Below are 13,368 nucleotides of genomic sequence, written 5' to 3'. Positions count from 1 at the left end.
TTATGTACCACAGCTGTTTAAATACACTTCTAAAGGATGAGGAAATTTGCACATCTTAGCTGTTATTTGCCATGATGAAGAAATATTGCCCATATCTGAACAGCATGGGTTTATTCTATTTCCAGGATTAAAAAGGTTGGCGGAATAGATTGCAATCTTGTGAAAACTGCATTTGATGATGTTATAGAGGAAGTACAAATTCAAGCATGATTGCGTAAACTTTACTTTGAAAAATTCCTACTGCATGAACACCATATATGTGAAGCAATTACAGCTTGCTTAGAGCTTGTTTTGTCATAAAGCAAATAGGTTGCAAATGTCAATGAATTGGAAAGAAATACTAGTACTTGGCTTCTCCTTAATTATGTTTATTTAACAAAGTTATTGTACTTTGAGCTTTTATCATAATGTTTTCTTTCCACCAGACAGGAACAGAAAAACACAGGAACTCTCATCCCTATCAACAGGGTCCGCTTGTCGGCACGCCCGTCTCCATTTGGTGGTTTGAACCAAATCTTTGAGCTGACGCTGCCATTTAATGCGACCGAGAATACTCCAACCGGCGCGTCGCTCCACCTGCCATCGGAGTGGGGAAGAGAACAAAGTAATGTAGCATTCATAGAGGGGGATTATTAGGAGGAATGGGAAATTTGGCCAGGACGCCAGGGTTACACGCTTACTCTTTTCAAGAGACACCCTGGGATTTTTAATGACCACAGAGAGTCAGGACCTCAGTTTTACATCTCATCCGAAAGACGGCACTTGTTTATAGTATAGCGTCCCAGTCACTATACTGGGGCATGAGGACCCACGTGGGCATTAGGACATGTGAGCACCCCCTGCTGGCCTCACTAACAACTCTTCTAGCAGCAACCTTAGTTTTTCCCAGGAGGTCTCCCATCCAGGTACTGACCAGGCTCACACAGGCTTAGCTTCAGTGGGTTGCCAATTGTAAGTTGCAGGGTGACATGGCTGCTAGTGAAAAACAGACAGGAACTAAATTTATAAATTAAGAAATGGGGAACATTTAACTGCCTATGGGAAGTTAATCTTCCTGAAAGAGTTACATGTGATTTTGTGTTCCAACACATGGCATTCTTGCAAGATAGACCCAAATCAAAGCTGATCAAGACAGTAAATGTGTGCCAAGTTTTGACACTCTGCGTCTTCGGCTTGACTTTGTCCTTCAATTTTTCTTTTTAGATTTCCATTTTCTGCACTGACAAAGTACTCTTGCATCTTTTCAATCCGGCTCGGGGGGAAATACATGGAAAACTATAGCAGCGGTAGAATATAATGCCCAGCAATAGATATAAATGCATAGAGCAGGGGACCCCAATCTTGGTCCTGGATGGCAGGTGAGTTTGAGTGTTTTCTAGGCTTCTTTAAAGAGGAACAGCAACTCTTTTTTTTTGCATTTCAGGGTTATAAATAATTGGCATTGATCCGTTAATTTTCAACCACAATAAAAGTACAAAGTACACAGTAATGTATAAAATCTCCAATTAACATAGAAAAATAGTATACATTTCCAGGTATGCACAGTGCCGTATTGCCTTTATTGTCTGTGATTCAAAATGAGGCATCTGGTGACGTGAAATGACCCCATTACATTTTAAACAAGCAGGCTTGTGAATACATATTTTAATCAGATAGCTATTAGTCTTAAAACCATATTTAATGCACATCTTAATTTAGATCTTGAACAAAAGTCTGATAAAAAGGATCACTTAAATCGTGAAGACAGATTTTCCATCAGTCAATGATATCACTCTCTAACTGCATTCTCTTCTCATTGGTTGCTTTTTATGGGAAAAAGTGGTGGGACCGGCACCTGGTTTGAGTACAAGTTTTCTTTCAGTATCTGAAAAGAAAATATTTTGCATATTACAAATGTCAGCCTTCATAATCGTAATACTCCAAAGCAGAACAAATTTCAATACACATGTCCTATCCCAAATAAATAGTATTTGAAAAATATTTGTTTCTGTTGCAATAAAGCACATGCTTTTGGCCAAGCACATTTTGCTGCTGTATTAATTTATATATAATGTTATGAAGCCGACACATACAAGGCAACAGTTTTTAGATACTTTAACTAGACTGCCAATTTGAGTGAGTGCAGATGAATTTAATTTAACATATCGCCGATAAATACTATTTACTTGTTTACTGCATGCAGATCATGTTGGAACATATCTGCTGCACAACCTGTCCTTATTTGTTCATACATTGTATTAAATTAGTAATTACGGTCACTAGTGAGCAGGAAGGGCTATTTTATGCTTAATTCAGAATTTATAACATTTTGTTACCAGGATTTAATAACCTGTCTAAGAAACTGGGACTGTAGTTCCCCTTTTAAAGCACCAGACCCTTGATTGCTGGTAAAGTCCTTGAACTGATCAAATTAAGCAAATATGACTAGATTCAAGTCACTAAGAGCACATCTGGCCTGAAAACCTGTTGACACACCAGCCCTCAGGGACCAAGATTGGAAACCCCATGGCACATGTTTCCTGTCTGAGAATAAGCTTTAAGAAGAAGTTGCACAAGGCTGTCTGTCCAGAATAATGATGAAAAATCACCCACGTAGAATGAACAACAGACCATAATGATATGATTTGATACATACTCATATATATGACAATATTATTTTAAAATATATAATAATTTATTTAGGCACAAACAAATATGGGTATAAATTATGTGTATGCATTTTACTTAGCTCTTCATCTCATCACAATGCTGCAGAAAATGGGACAGTCTTCTCTTTCTACTTTTATAAGCTAGGTTATGGTGCAGCTGGGTGCTGTGGGCAACAGTGGAGAAAGAACAGACCGAAACCCAGTTGATGAAGTGGTGTTGCAAACTGTATTCCTTCTCTGGAGGCATCTGGGTGTAACAGGAGTCGGTCCAGGCACACGTGAAGCATGAAAGTCAATAATTCGACTGCTTCTCTTACTCCCATCTTACAATACCCACTTAAAGGGTTTTCAATCCATGACACAGCAATACTAAAACACAAAGCTGCTAAGAAGACTTATACCGTTAGAGGGGCACTGACGGACAATATTACACGCCAGTGAGAAAAATATACCCAGGTTTGAAAGATGGATAGCTGTAAATAATCGGAGGCTTTAAAAACATAAGATCAAAATGACAAATACTAGGAAACTATTAATTACATTACTTGGGCTGCAAGCAAACAGTTTCTGTAAATAATAATATGTTAAAAATCCTCTTTTTATTAGTCAGTGTCATAAGTTAGGAGCATCTCCTCTTCAATTTAGAAAAGGAACAATTTTCCCCCACGCTGTATATTTTTGTTGTTTATCAGCAATATTTATTAGTCCGTTTTAATTAGACATAACTCCACTTTGACCTATTTCACATGAAATCGGACCAAAACCAGCCTCCTTTAACCACCCTGAAAGGGGAATCCTCTTGGACAATTGAAGTCGAAGTGTCACCTACTGTAGGTCCAGAAACTGGCAAGCACAAACAAAGAAGCATGAGCATCAGTGTTTAAGCCACCAGCAATGACCCTTGTAGATTCCACAGCCAGATGTTTGCAGCAGTGTGGACCACACTTGGCTTGTCAATATCCAACTGAGAACTGCAATGAGAGGCTTCACTATAATCCTAAAGATCATCCCAACACCCGCCGCTGCCTGTGCTGTTCACATTGCTCTCCCTGGAGAAAGTCAAGAAACTTGAGGACAACAGATGTCCTCCCACCTATTAGGACGTCAACAACACCTCTCACTACTATGAGCTCCTTTTGAAACACCATGTTTAAAATTAATATCCATTCCTAATAAACCCCTGATATGTGCCCTGTGATGGACTGGAGACCTTTCCAAGGTGCATAGCGACCCTGTATTGGACTAAATGGTTATTGAAATGGTCCTGGACTATTCATATTTGTGCAAGCTTATTTCTAAGTACTCTTTCTGCTCACAGAAAAAAAAAGATGAATTCATTCAGCATTAATTATACTGCCGTATCCTGCAAGTTGTGCTATAAATCTGACATTTATTTATTGAAATGCAGTAAATTTACAGTTAAAATTCTGCACCAAAAATGTTGTGCAAGATCAGGGTTGATTTCAGCCATGTTTAGGTGAAAGGAAACATAAATGTTCAACCTGTCTGCAACTGTATTGTATCAATGAGGGGATGTTATTGATAAACCCTTACTAGAACAGCCCCCTTGCATAATACATTCAATATAAATTTTGCATTGAATACTTATCTAGAAAAAGTATAAACTATAAACCTGTTGCTCTTACATTGGTTACATGTGTTATTGAAACGGATACATTTGAAAATTATTAGTATGGTAACACTTTCTTTGGAAACTTTGCATTTATTTAGAAAAGAATAATTCTAATTTGCTGACTTCCTGGAACAAACTACATGGACAGTGGACACAAAGGGAGGGTGAGGTGTTTCAAGGCCTATAGTAATACATTTCATCAGACACAAACCGAAAATTAGTCTTTTCATGACTCATGCATCATCTTCTGCCCTTAACCCTTCAGCAATGCATCTTCAACCCATACCATGGACCAAGTAACAATTCAATTCACAGATGCAAAAAAGTGATAGGCCTTGCTGCGCCCAATACAATTATTTGGCCTAGCCAACCTAAATGCAAAATTCTAGTTCAAGTAGGTGACTGCGTCAGCTTGCGTAGGCTGCAAAGGACCAAGTAAAGGTTTATTCCACGCTGAAAAGAGAGAACAGAAACACAATGTTCCAGCCGTGGAGCTTTTTTCATACCTGAAACAAAAATGTTCTATGCAACTCACCATGGTCATTCCTCCTCACTGTTGACATCTTACCTATCTTACTGTAAGGCACAATTTCTTTGTCTGTACCACTCTAAGGAAATCTAGGGATTCAAATTTGTGCAGAAATCTTTGTGTTTTCAATGGTGGTGTTAGTCAGCTGTCCCTCACAGGCGAGGATGGTTATCTTCTGTGACCCTTGCAGGTGAAGATTGTGGCCAGTGTGTGTTGTATCAATATCTGATTGTAGAGTGTGACTCACTCACAGGGTGAGCTCTCCCTTTGTTTCCTTGTGACACTTCTTCCATCCATTTTCTAACGGCTTCATCCAATTCAGGGCCACGGGGGAGCCGGAGCCTATCCAGGCAAACAATGACCGCAAGGCAGGATACACCCTGGACAGGACACCATTCCATTGCAGGACACACACAGACGCAAACACAGATACATAGATGCAAACATGCTCGCATTCACATCCGGGTCAGTATGTCTTTGGACTGTGGTAGGAAACCAGAGCACCTGGAGGAAACCTACAAGAACACAGGACATTCAAAACTCCGTGCAGATAGCACCCCAGTTCCTGAATTGAACCAAAGGGCCTCAGCACCGTGAGGCTACAATGCAAACCACTGCTCCATCGTACCGCCCCCTTGTGCCAACCTTTTGTCTATCTGGTTTGGTCAAGGGCCATAATCTCTCAGGAGATTGATACTAATGTTTCATTTCTTCATGTTTGTTTTTTCCAGTAACCTTCAACCACTTCTTCTTTCCTCCTCTAATTGTCTTGGCTGAGCTGGGAGAAGAGGGCCTGATGTGTGAAGCTCCAATGCTTGTGGGAGGCACAGGGACACTTACACTATGCAACCCAGGTACACAAAACCTGGGTTTAAAGCATGAGCAGAAGTGAAGGAAGACATTCAGGAAATAGTTAAGACTTGGATTTGGGCTGACACAGCCGCCAGCAGCATTGGCACCATAAGTTTTAATATTTTTTATTCCCCAAATACCTGAGGAAATAGTAAAATTATCTTGGTCCAATATCAGACTGCCATTTCTCTACTTTGCTGTAGAATATAAGTAGGCATTCTCTGGTTTCATACCATCTACATTAACCCCCTGTCTTTTAGTGGCACACTCAAATGTTCACCGAGTATACTGGACAGAGGATTTTCACAAGATGAGCTGTCCAAAATTATTTCTTTTTATATTTGAAGTGCTGGTTTGGGCCTGCCTTTAGTCAGAGGACAGACAGACATTAAACTCAGTGAGGATATCCATCAAGATAAAGGGACCATGCTGGGCAATGAGGAGTTGACCTTCAAATCAACTGTTACTCATGGAGTTCCACTGAAAGGAAGCATGACATAGTTTATGCACTTTGGTTTTCGGTGATGTAAAAGATTAACCACAGGCAGCTCTTCCTTTTCTGAGCAGTGAGGCAAGGGTGCATTACCACACGCCTACACAGTTCTACTGCCGGTTGACACCAGCAGAGGAAGACATTTTCACACACAGGTCAGCAACAGTATCATGTTGCTGTATCATCAGACATTCATGTGCCATACGGTGCAGCTGTGTGAACATCGATACAGATTATAGTACTGTACTTCTCACTCACTGTGGCCTTTAATAAACTAGTACTGTGATGTGTATTTAATTAAGGCAGCTGGAAACGGGGAGTATTTGCTGCCATATCTCCTTTGCCTTTGACTAAAAGAAAACAAAACAACATAAAAAGTGCTTGGACACTAATGAAGATGTGTTCAATTGTAACAGAAAGCTATATTTTTTTAATGTAATACTATTACTAATATAATTACTTAGACTTATATAACATTTTTCTGGACACTCCACTTAAACTGCTTTACAGGTAATGGGATCTCCCCTCCACCACCACCAGTGTGCAGCCCCACCTGGATGATACGACAGCAGCCAAAGAGCGCACAGTACGCTCACCACACATCAGCTAGCAGTGGGGAGGAGAACAGAGTGATGAAGCCAGAAGCCAATTCATAGATGGGGATTATTAGGAGGCCATGACTGGTAAAAGCCAATGGGAAATTAGGCCAGAACACCAGAGTAACACCCCTACGCTTTTCGAGAAATTTTTAATGACCACAGAGAGTCGGGACCTCTGTTTTATGTCACATCCAAAGGATGACACCTTTTAACAGTTTAGTGTTCCTGACACTATACTGGGACATTAGGACCCACTCAAACAGGAGGGTGAATGCTCCCTACTGGTCCCACTAACACTCTTCCAGCAGTAACCTTAGCTTTTCCAGGAGGTCTCCCATCCAGGTACCAGCCAGACTCACACCTGCATGGTGACATAGCTGCTGGCTGTATATCTTAAAGGCAGAAATATAAGGAGAGAAATGAATGCAGTCCATAAAGATAACAGAACAAAGAAGACAGTAAAAAGGACAGAGAGGGAGGAGAGGACAGTCACACTGGTAAAACACACTAGGAATATAGATTAAAATGGCATTTTGAACAGTGCATAAGTTATGAATGAGCCACAAGATTAGGTTAAGGTTAGGTCATTTAGTCTCTGCTCTTTGCAAACTTTCACTTTTTTCTTTTTTTATCTTTTTTGAATCCATCCACCCAATATCGGAAAGCCACTCATTCAGAGTGTGGGTCACAGCAGCCTAGAGCCTGTCAAACCAGCAGAGGGTGCAGGGCTGAAATGTACCTAGAACATGAGAACACATTCTCATGCACATGGATGCTTTAAAGACACCCATTAACTTAGACAGCAGTCTTTAAAAGGCAGGAGAAAGTACCTGGAGAAAACTGATGTGAAGACGGAAAGAATGTGCACACTGAACACAGATACTACACCAGTCTGGAATTTGAACCCAGTAACCAAAGGTTTTCAGGCTGCCTCACCACAATGCTGCTCTTAAAACAACAACAACAACAACAACAACAATAATAATAATTGCTTAAGTGGAGACGTTATCTGCTTTGAAATGAGTATATGAAAATGGAAGTTGTGAATATACAGTAACAGAGCTGATAGTGATGTAGACTGGCAAGAGCAACCAAGGGGAACCCAGTAGGACGAACCTCCATGATACCGGTACATGAGTAAGTTACAATGTTCTAATGACCAAACAATTTAACAGACTGACTCACATACATACAGACCCACAAGCAACATTTACAGTTACAGGAGGTATCATTTACATTTCCTGGCTCTACAATTAAATCGTTTTTTTTGGTGAGATGTGGGCAGCCCTGTGTATCTCATATCAACAACCCCTAAGTTTCCCATGTCTCAACAAATGGGACTTTTCTGTCTGTGGCATACTTTCTTCAGTAAATGTAATCATAACCTAATAAACTGTCAAACCAATAAGAACAGTTAGACAAACACAGAATATGCAGCATTTCCAAACACACTAAGCTGCAGCATTCTGAAATAAAAACTGAATTATTCAATTGCTCCTACTAATTTTTCTTTTTCTATTTATGTGTATATAGACTGGAAGGATTGAAGGTTAAATAGCTTGAACAGTCAGGATCCTCAACACACACAAAGTGCAAACAGAACCTGAATTGTTGAAGAGGGAAACCTTTTTTGATTTTGGTCTACAGTGTGTGAGAACGGTTGTGTATTTCCGATGCACTGAGATGCTTTTTTTCTCTTGAGTTTGGTACTGAGCCAACAGTTAAACCGAAGCATAAAATTAGTTGGAGTGCAATATGGTGGGAACTCACTGTTGGCATTCCCTTTGAAATTAACCTTTTTATGATCAGATCAAAACTGGTTGACATTTACATTTATATTGCAATTGTGTATTGATCAGGGGATTTTTTTAAAGTATGTCATTTGGGCTAGGTCGTATATAAGCATTTCAACCACAGAGTGCAGATGCAATTTTAAAAAGGTCATAAAATGCCTATGAATTCTCTCTGAGAGTTACAATACACACCTACTAAAAAAAACATGAAGTCATTGTTATGCCCTGAAAACACTAAAGGGGTTGCACATCAATGGAGTCATCAAGCTTCTGTCATCTTATAATTCCAGAAAATGAATTAGATCAGGTTGAAGTTCTTAGAATGGTCTTAGACAGATGTGCCCATTTAGGGTTAGCAAAGTCTCACTGCTTCCAAAAGAAGTTCTGATGTCAGTTTGATATTTGCTATTGAATTTTACGGAGATGATAGCATTGTTTGATTATAAGGATGGATTACTACATGACCAATGAGCATTTTGATTGTTCATTTCAGTGCAGAGAAAAGAGAGCTGTGAAGTGGTGGTGCAGTACATACTGTACACACCTTCTCTGAGTGGGAATTACAAATAACAATAATTGCGTACACTTATATATATAGTGCTTTTCTGGACATTCCACTCAAAACGCTTCACAGGTAATGGGGACTCCCCTCCACCACCACCGGTGTGCAGCATCCACCTGGATGATGTGACCGCAGCCATAGTGCTCCAGAACGCTCACCACACATCAGCTATCAGTGAGGAGGAGAACAGAATAATGAAGGAGGCCATGATTGGTAAGTGCCAAAGAGGGCAGCTCTTCACCTCACTGGCCTCAGGCAAGAGATATAAGAGCATACGGACACTTACCAGTAGATTCTTCAATAGCTTCAATCCACAAGCAGTGAGACTGGCGAACACATTTAGCCATCCCCCTCGGACCACACCTACACCATCACCATCTACCTCATTGTAATTTATTTATTATACGTCTCCAGTCATTGTTTACATTCAAACTGTCTGCATGTTTACTTGCACATTGTCTATTGTTTGTTTGTACATTGTCTTGATGCACTGTTTGCACTTTGTTTTTTTGTTTTTTTACACTTGTTTTACAATCGAGAGACTTTCTGTAAGTAAGAATTCCATTGTACCAGCACCGGTTACATATGGCAATAAAGTTCAAGTCTTCAAGTCTTCCAATAGGAAATTTTGGCCAGGACGCTGGGGTTATAACCCTACTCTTTTTGAGAAACACCCTGGGATTTTTAATAACAATAGAGAGTCAGCACCTTGGTTTTACATCTCATCCGAAGGACAGCACCTTTTTACAGTATACAGTAGTGGCCCTGTCACTATAGTGGGGCATTAGGACCCAAATTGACCGCAGGGTGAGCATCCCCTGCTGGCCACACTAACACCTCTTCCAGCAGCAACCTTAGTTTTTCCCAGGAGGTCTCCCATCCAGGTACCAACCAGGCTCACACCTGCTGAGCTTTGGTGGGCTGCCAGTTGTGAGATGCTGGGTGATATGACTGCTGCCTAAATAGGCAGAGACCCATTAAAAAGCGATACATAGTATAACAAAGAATTCATAAGGTTAGACAGAAATTCACATTTTAAAGTTAGAAAAATACGTGTAAATATTTATTTTTTAATAAAAAATAAAGGTAAGACACATCTTGATGGATCTGTTTGGTACAGGCAGAAAGGATCGCATAGCATTAACACTGGTTTAGAAAGCAGTTTTGTCTTCAGTATGACTGACTTTTAATTTACAGTAATGGCTCTAACTCACTTATATGGGGTTTGTCTCTCTTTCACAAGCTCTTTAAGTCAGCAGCCATATTACCCTGCAACTCACAACTGACAACTCACAAAAGCTAAACAGCTGTGACCCTTGTCAGTACCTGGACGGGAGACCTCCTGGGGAAAAACTAAGGTCGCTGCTGGAAGATGTGTTAGTGGGGGTGGTCTGTGTGGGTCCTAATGCCCCATTATAGTGATGGGGACACTATACTGTAAAAAGTCCTTTGGATGAATTGTAAAACAACAGACCTGACTCTGTGGTCATTAAAAATACCAGGGTGTTTCCTGAAAAGAGTAGGGGTGTTACCCTGGTCCTGCTCAAATTTCCATTTGGCCTTTTCCATTTGACCAATCATGGCCTCCTAATAATCCCCATCTATGAATTGGCTTCATCACTCTGTTCTCCTCCCCACTGATAGCTGGTGTCTGGTGAGTGTACTGGCACTCTATGGCTGCCGACGCTGTCGCATCATCCAGGTGGATGCTGCACATTGATGGCGGTGGAGGGGAGTTCCCATTACCTGTAAAGTGTTTTGAGTGGAGTGTTCAGAAAAGCACTATGTAGGTGTAAGGAATCTTATTCTTATTTATCACAGGGGACCTGATCATTACGGAGAAAGAAAAGGAGCTAAGATTTGGTTCTGTAAAGGTACAAAGACATTCAGAGTTATTGTAAATACTTGAAATATCACTCTGTTTTGTGCTCTTGTCCATTAATGTTGTTTTTTAAATAGATATACCTGTCTTTTAAGTTGTTCTTTTGCTCTCACACTACACTAAGCTTGTAAGCTTTTCAGCTAATTTGATAATTTAGTACAGAGCTGCGTACTAAATTGTGTTCTAGCCAGTATGGTACTGTCTTGGGATCATTCCCAACTGCACTCTCAATAGCAAGGAAAAAAACTCACAGAAAAAAGCTGAAACCTACTGATCCCATTCCTAGCATGCACTAAGGACTAAGCATTGTTTTTCTATCAAACAAGAACTGAAGGGGGCTTTGAATTTGAATTATTTGGAGCACTGAGCTAATATACAGGCTGCATATTGTATATTGTGTGTACTTTTGTCTGTGGATCTTGACCCATTGGGGTAGTTTGGGCTTGATAATTTTGTTGAATAATGACCCTGATTTACCAAAGATCAAGCTAGTAGAGCCTGAACAAATAAAAACTAGCTGCGTGACAAAAAAGTGTTTTTTTTCTCTGCTTGACACACTCTTATCTAGTGATGCTGTACTACCAAATACCTACAGATAACCATGAACCATAATCGGTATCTGTATTTGCTTGTAATTATTCCACAGCTGAAAAACTGGGTCATCATGAGCACAGCAAGCTTGAGAAATATTTAAGTGTTTATTGTTCCCACTGTTTCAGGGTTTTAATCATGTTCAGCACGTTATAAGCATAATTAATATCAATATTTCCCCCAAAATTGTTAAATCCAAATTTCACATCTATGACAATAATATCATTGTAATAGTGAAATATGCAAAGTCTCTTTTTACTTTATTGTTTGTATAATAAAGACACTATAACATGTGCCTGTAAAAATCAGTTTGCAAAACACAATCTATATTTTTATCAATAAGTCAGTACCTATTGGTTATTAACCTACCTGTATAATGAGACAAGGAGGCATCCAAAAAGGCTTGAAGTTTGGTCTAAGACCACAAGAGGGAGCCCAAAGCCCCTTTGCAAATGAAGGTTTGTAAATGACCGTTTGTCGATTACCCTTTAGAAATCTATGAACAAGGAATTGGGAACGAAAATACATAGCCCAGCCTTTATTACAGTGAACCCAGCCTGGCCATAGAAACTGGGTGACACATTCAAAGCTGGTTACTCAAGAGGACTGGATCTGCTCCCACCGTCAGCAGGAAGAAACAGAGAAAGAGAGACACTTTCTGCAGCCCTGCACGGAAAACTCCGGGATTAGACATTCTTCCTTAAAATAACAAATCTAATTCCAGAATTCATTAACCTGCCAAAATGAGGAAAATGGGGGAGGGAACGTAACAGTGGTGGCATCGAGTGTTTGTAGTGTAGTTTTGAATTATTTGGACCAGTAAGATAATATGTAGGCTGATTAATACAAATATTACTTTGCATGTTGTGTATATGTTTATTTCTGTTGATCTTAATCCGATGAGCTAGTTAGGGCTCTATAATACTGTTGAACAATGACACTGATTTACCAAATATTGACAAGTGGTCTCTTGTCACAGATTGATGAACATTCTAATCAGCATCACAAATAATAATGCCTTTTTATTGTAAATGGCTCTAAACATCCAATAATAATGTGTTTGTGTGGCAAGTATTGTGTTAACGGGCAGTATGGTGGTGCAATGGTTAGGATAACTGCCTTGCAGGGGTGGAGCCCTGGGTTCCATTCCTGGGGTACTGTCTGTGTGGAATTTGTATGTTCTTTCCATGTTTTCATGGGTTTCCTTCAGGTGCTCTGGTTTCTTCTCACAGCCCAAAGATGTACTGGAAGATAAATTGGCTTCCGGAAAAATTGGTGTGTGTGTGTGCCGTGCTATGAACTATTCTGTCCTGGGAATATCCTTTCTTCTGCCTGTTGCTTGCCAGGGTAGGCTCTGGGTCTTCCCTGACCTTTTATTGGTTACAGCCATTAGAAAATAGATGGATCACCCTGCAACACACAACTGGCAGCCCACTGAAGCTCTGCAGGTGTGAACCTGGTCAGTACCTGGATGGGTGACCTCCTGGGAAAAACTAAGGTTGCTGCTGGAAGAGATGTTAGTGGGCACAGCAGGGGGTGCTCACCCTGCGGTCTGTGTGGGTCCTAATGCCCCAGTAAAGTCTACACTGTAAAAAGGTGCCATCTTTCGGATGAGATGTAAAACCGAGGTCCTGACTCTCTGCAGTCATTAAAAATCCCAGGGTTTTCCCTAGAAAAGGTAGGGGTGTTACTCTGGCCAAATTACGTTGGTAGTCCTTATTGAGAGCAGCATTCCCATAGTCTTTATTCTACCACTGATAAAATTCTCTACAGTGATTGTCTGCTT

The sequence above is a fragment of the Lepisosteus oculatus genome, chromosome 2, assembly GCF_040954835.1.
Source record: "Lepisosteus oculatus isolate fLepOcu1 chromosome 2, fLepOcu1.hap2, whole genome shotgun sequence".
Taxonomy (NCBI): Eukaryota; Metazoa; Chordata; class Actinopteri; order Semionotiformes; family Lepisosteidae; genus Lepisosteus; species Lepisosteus oculatus.
The sequence above is the reverse complement of the archived record's forward strand: the minus strand, read 5'-3'. Positions refer to the sequence as shown.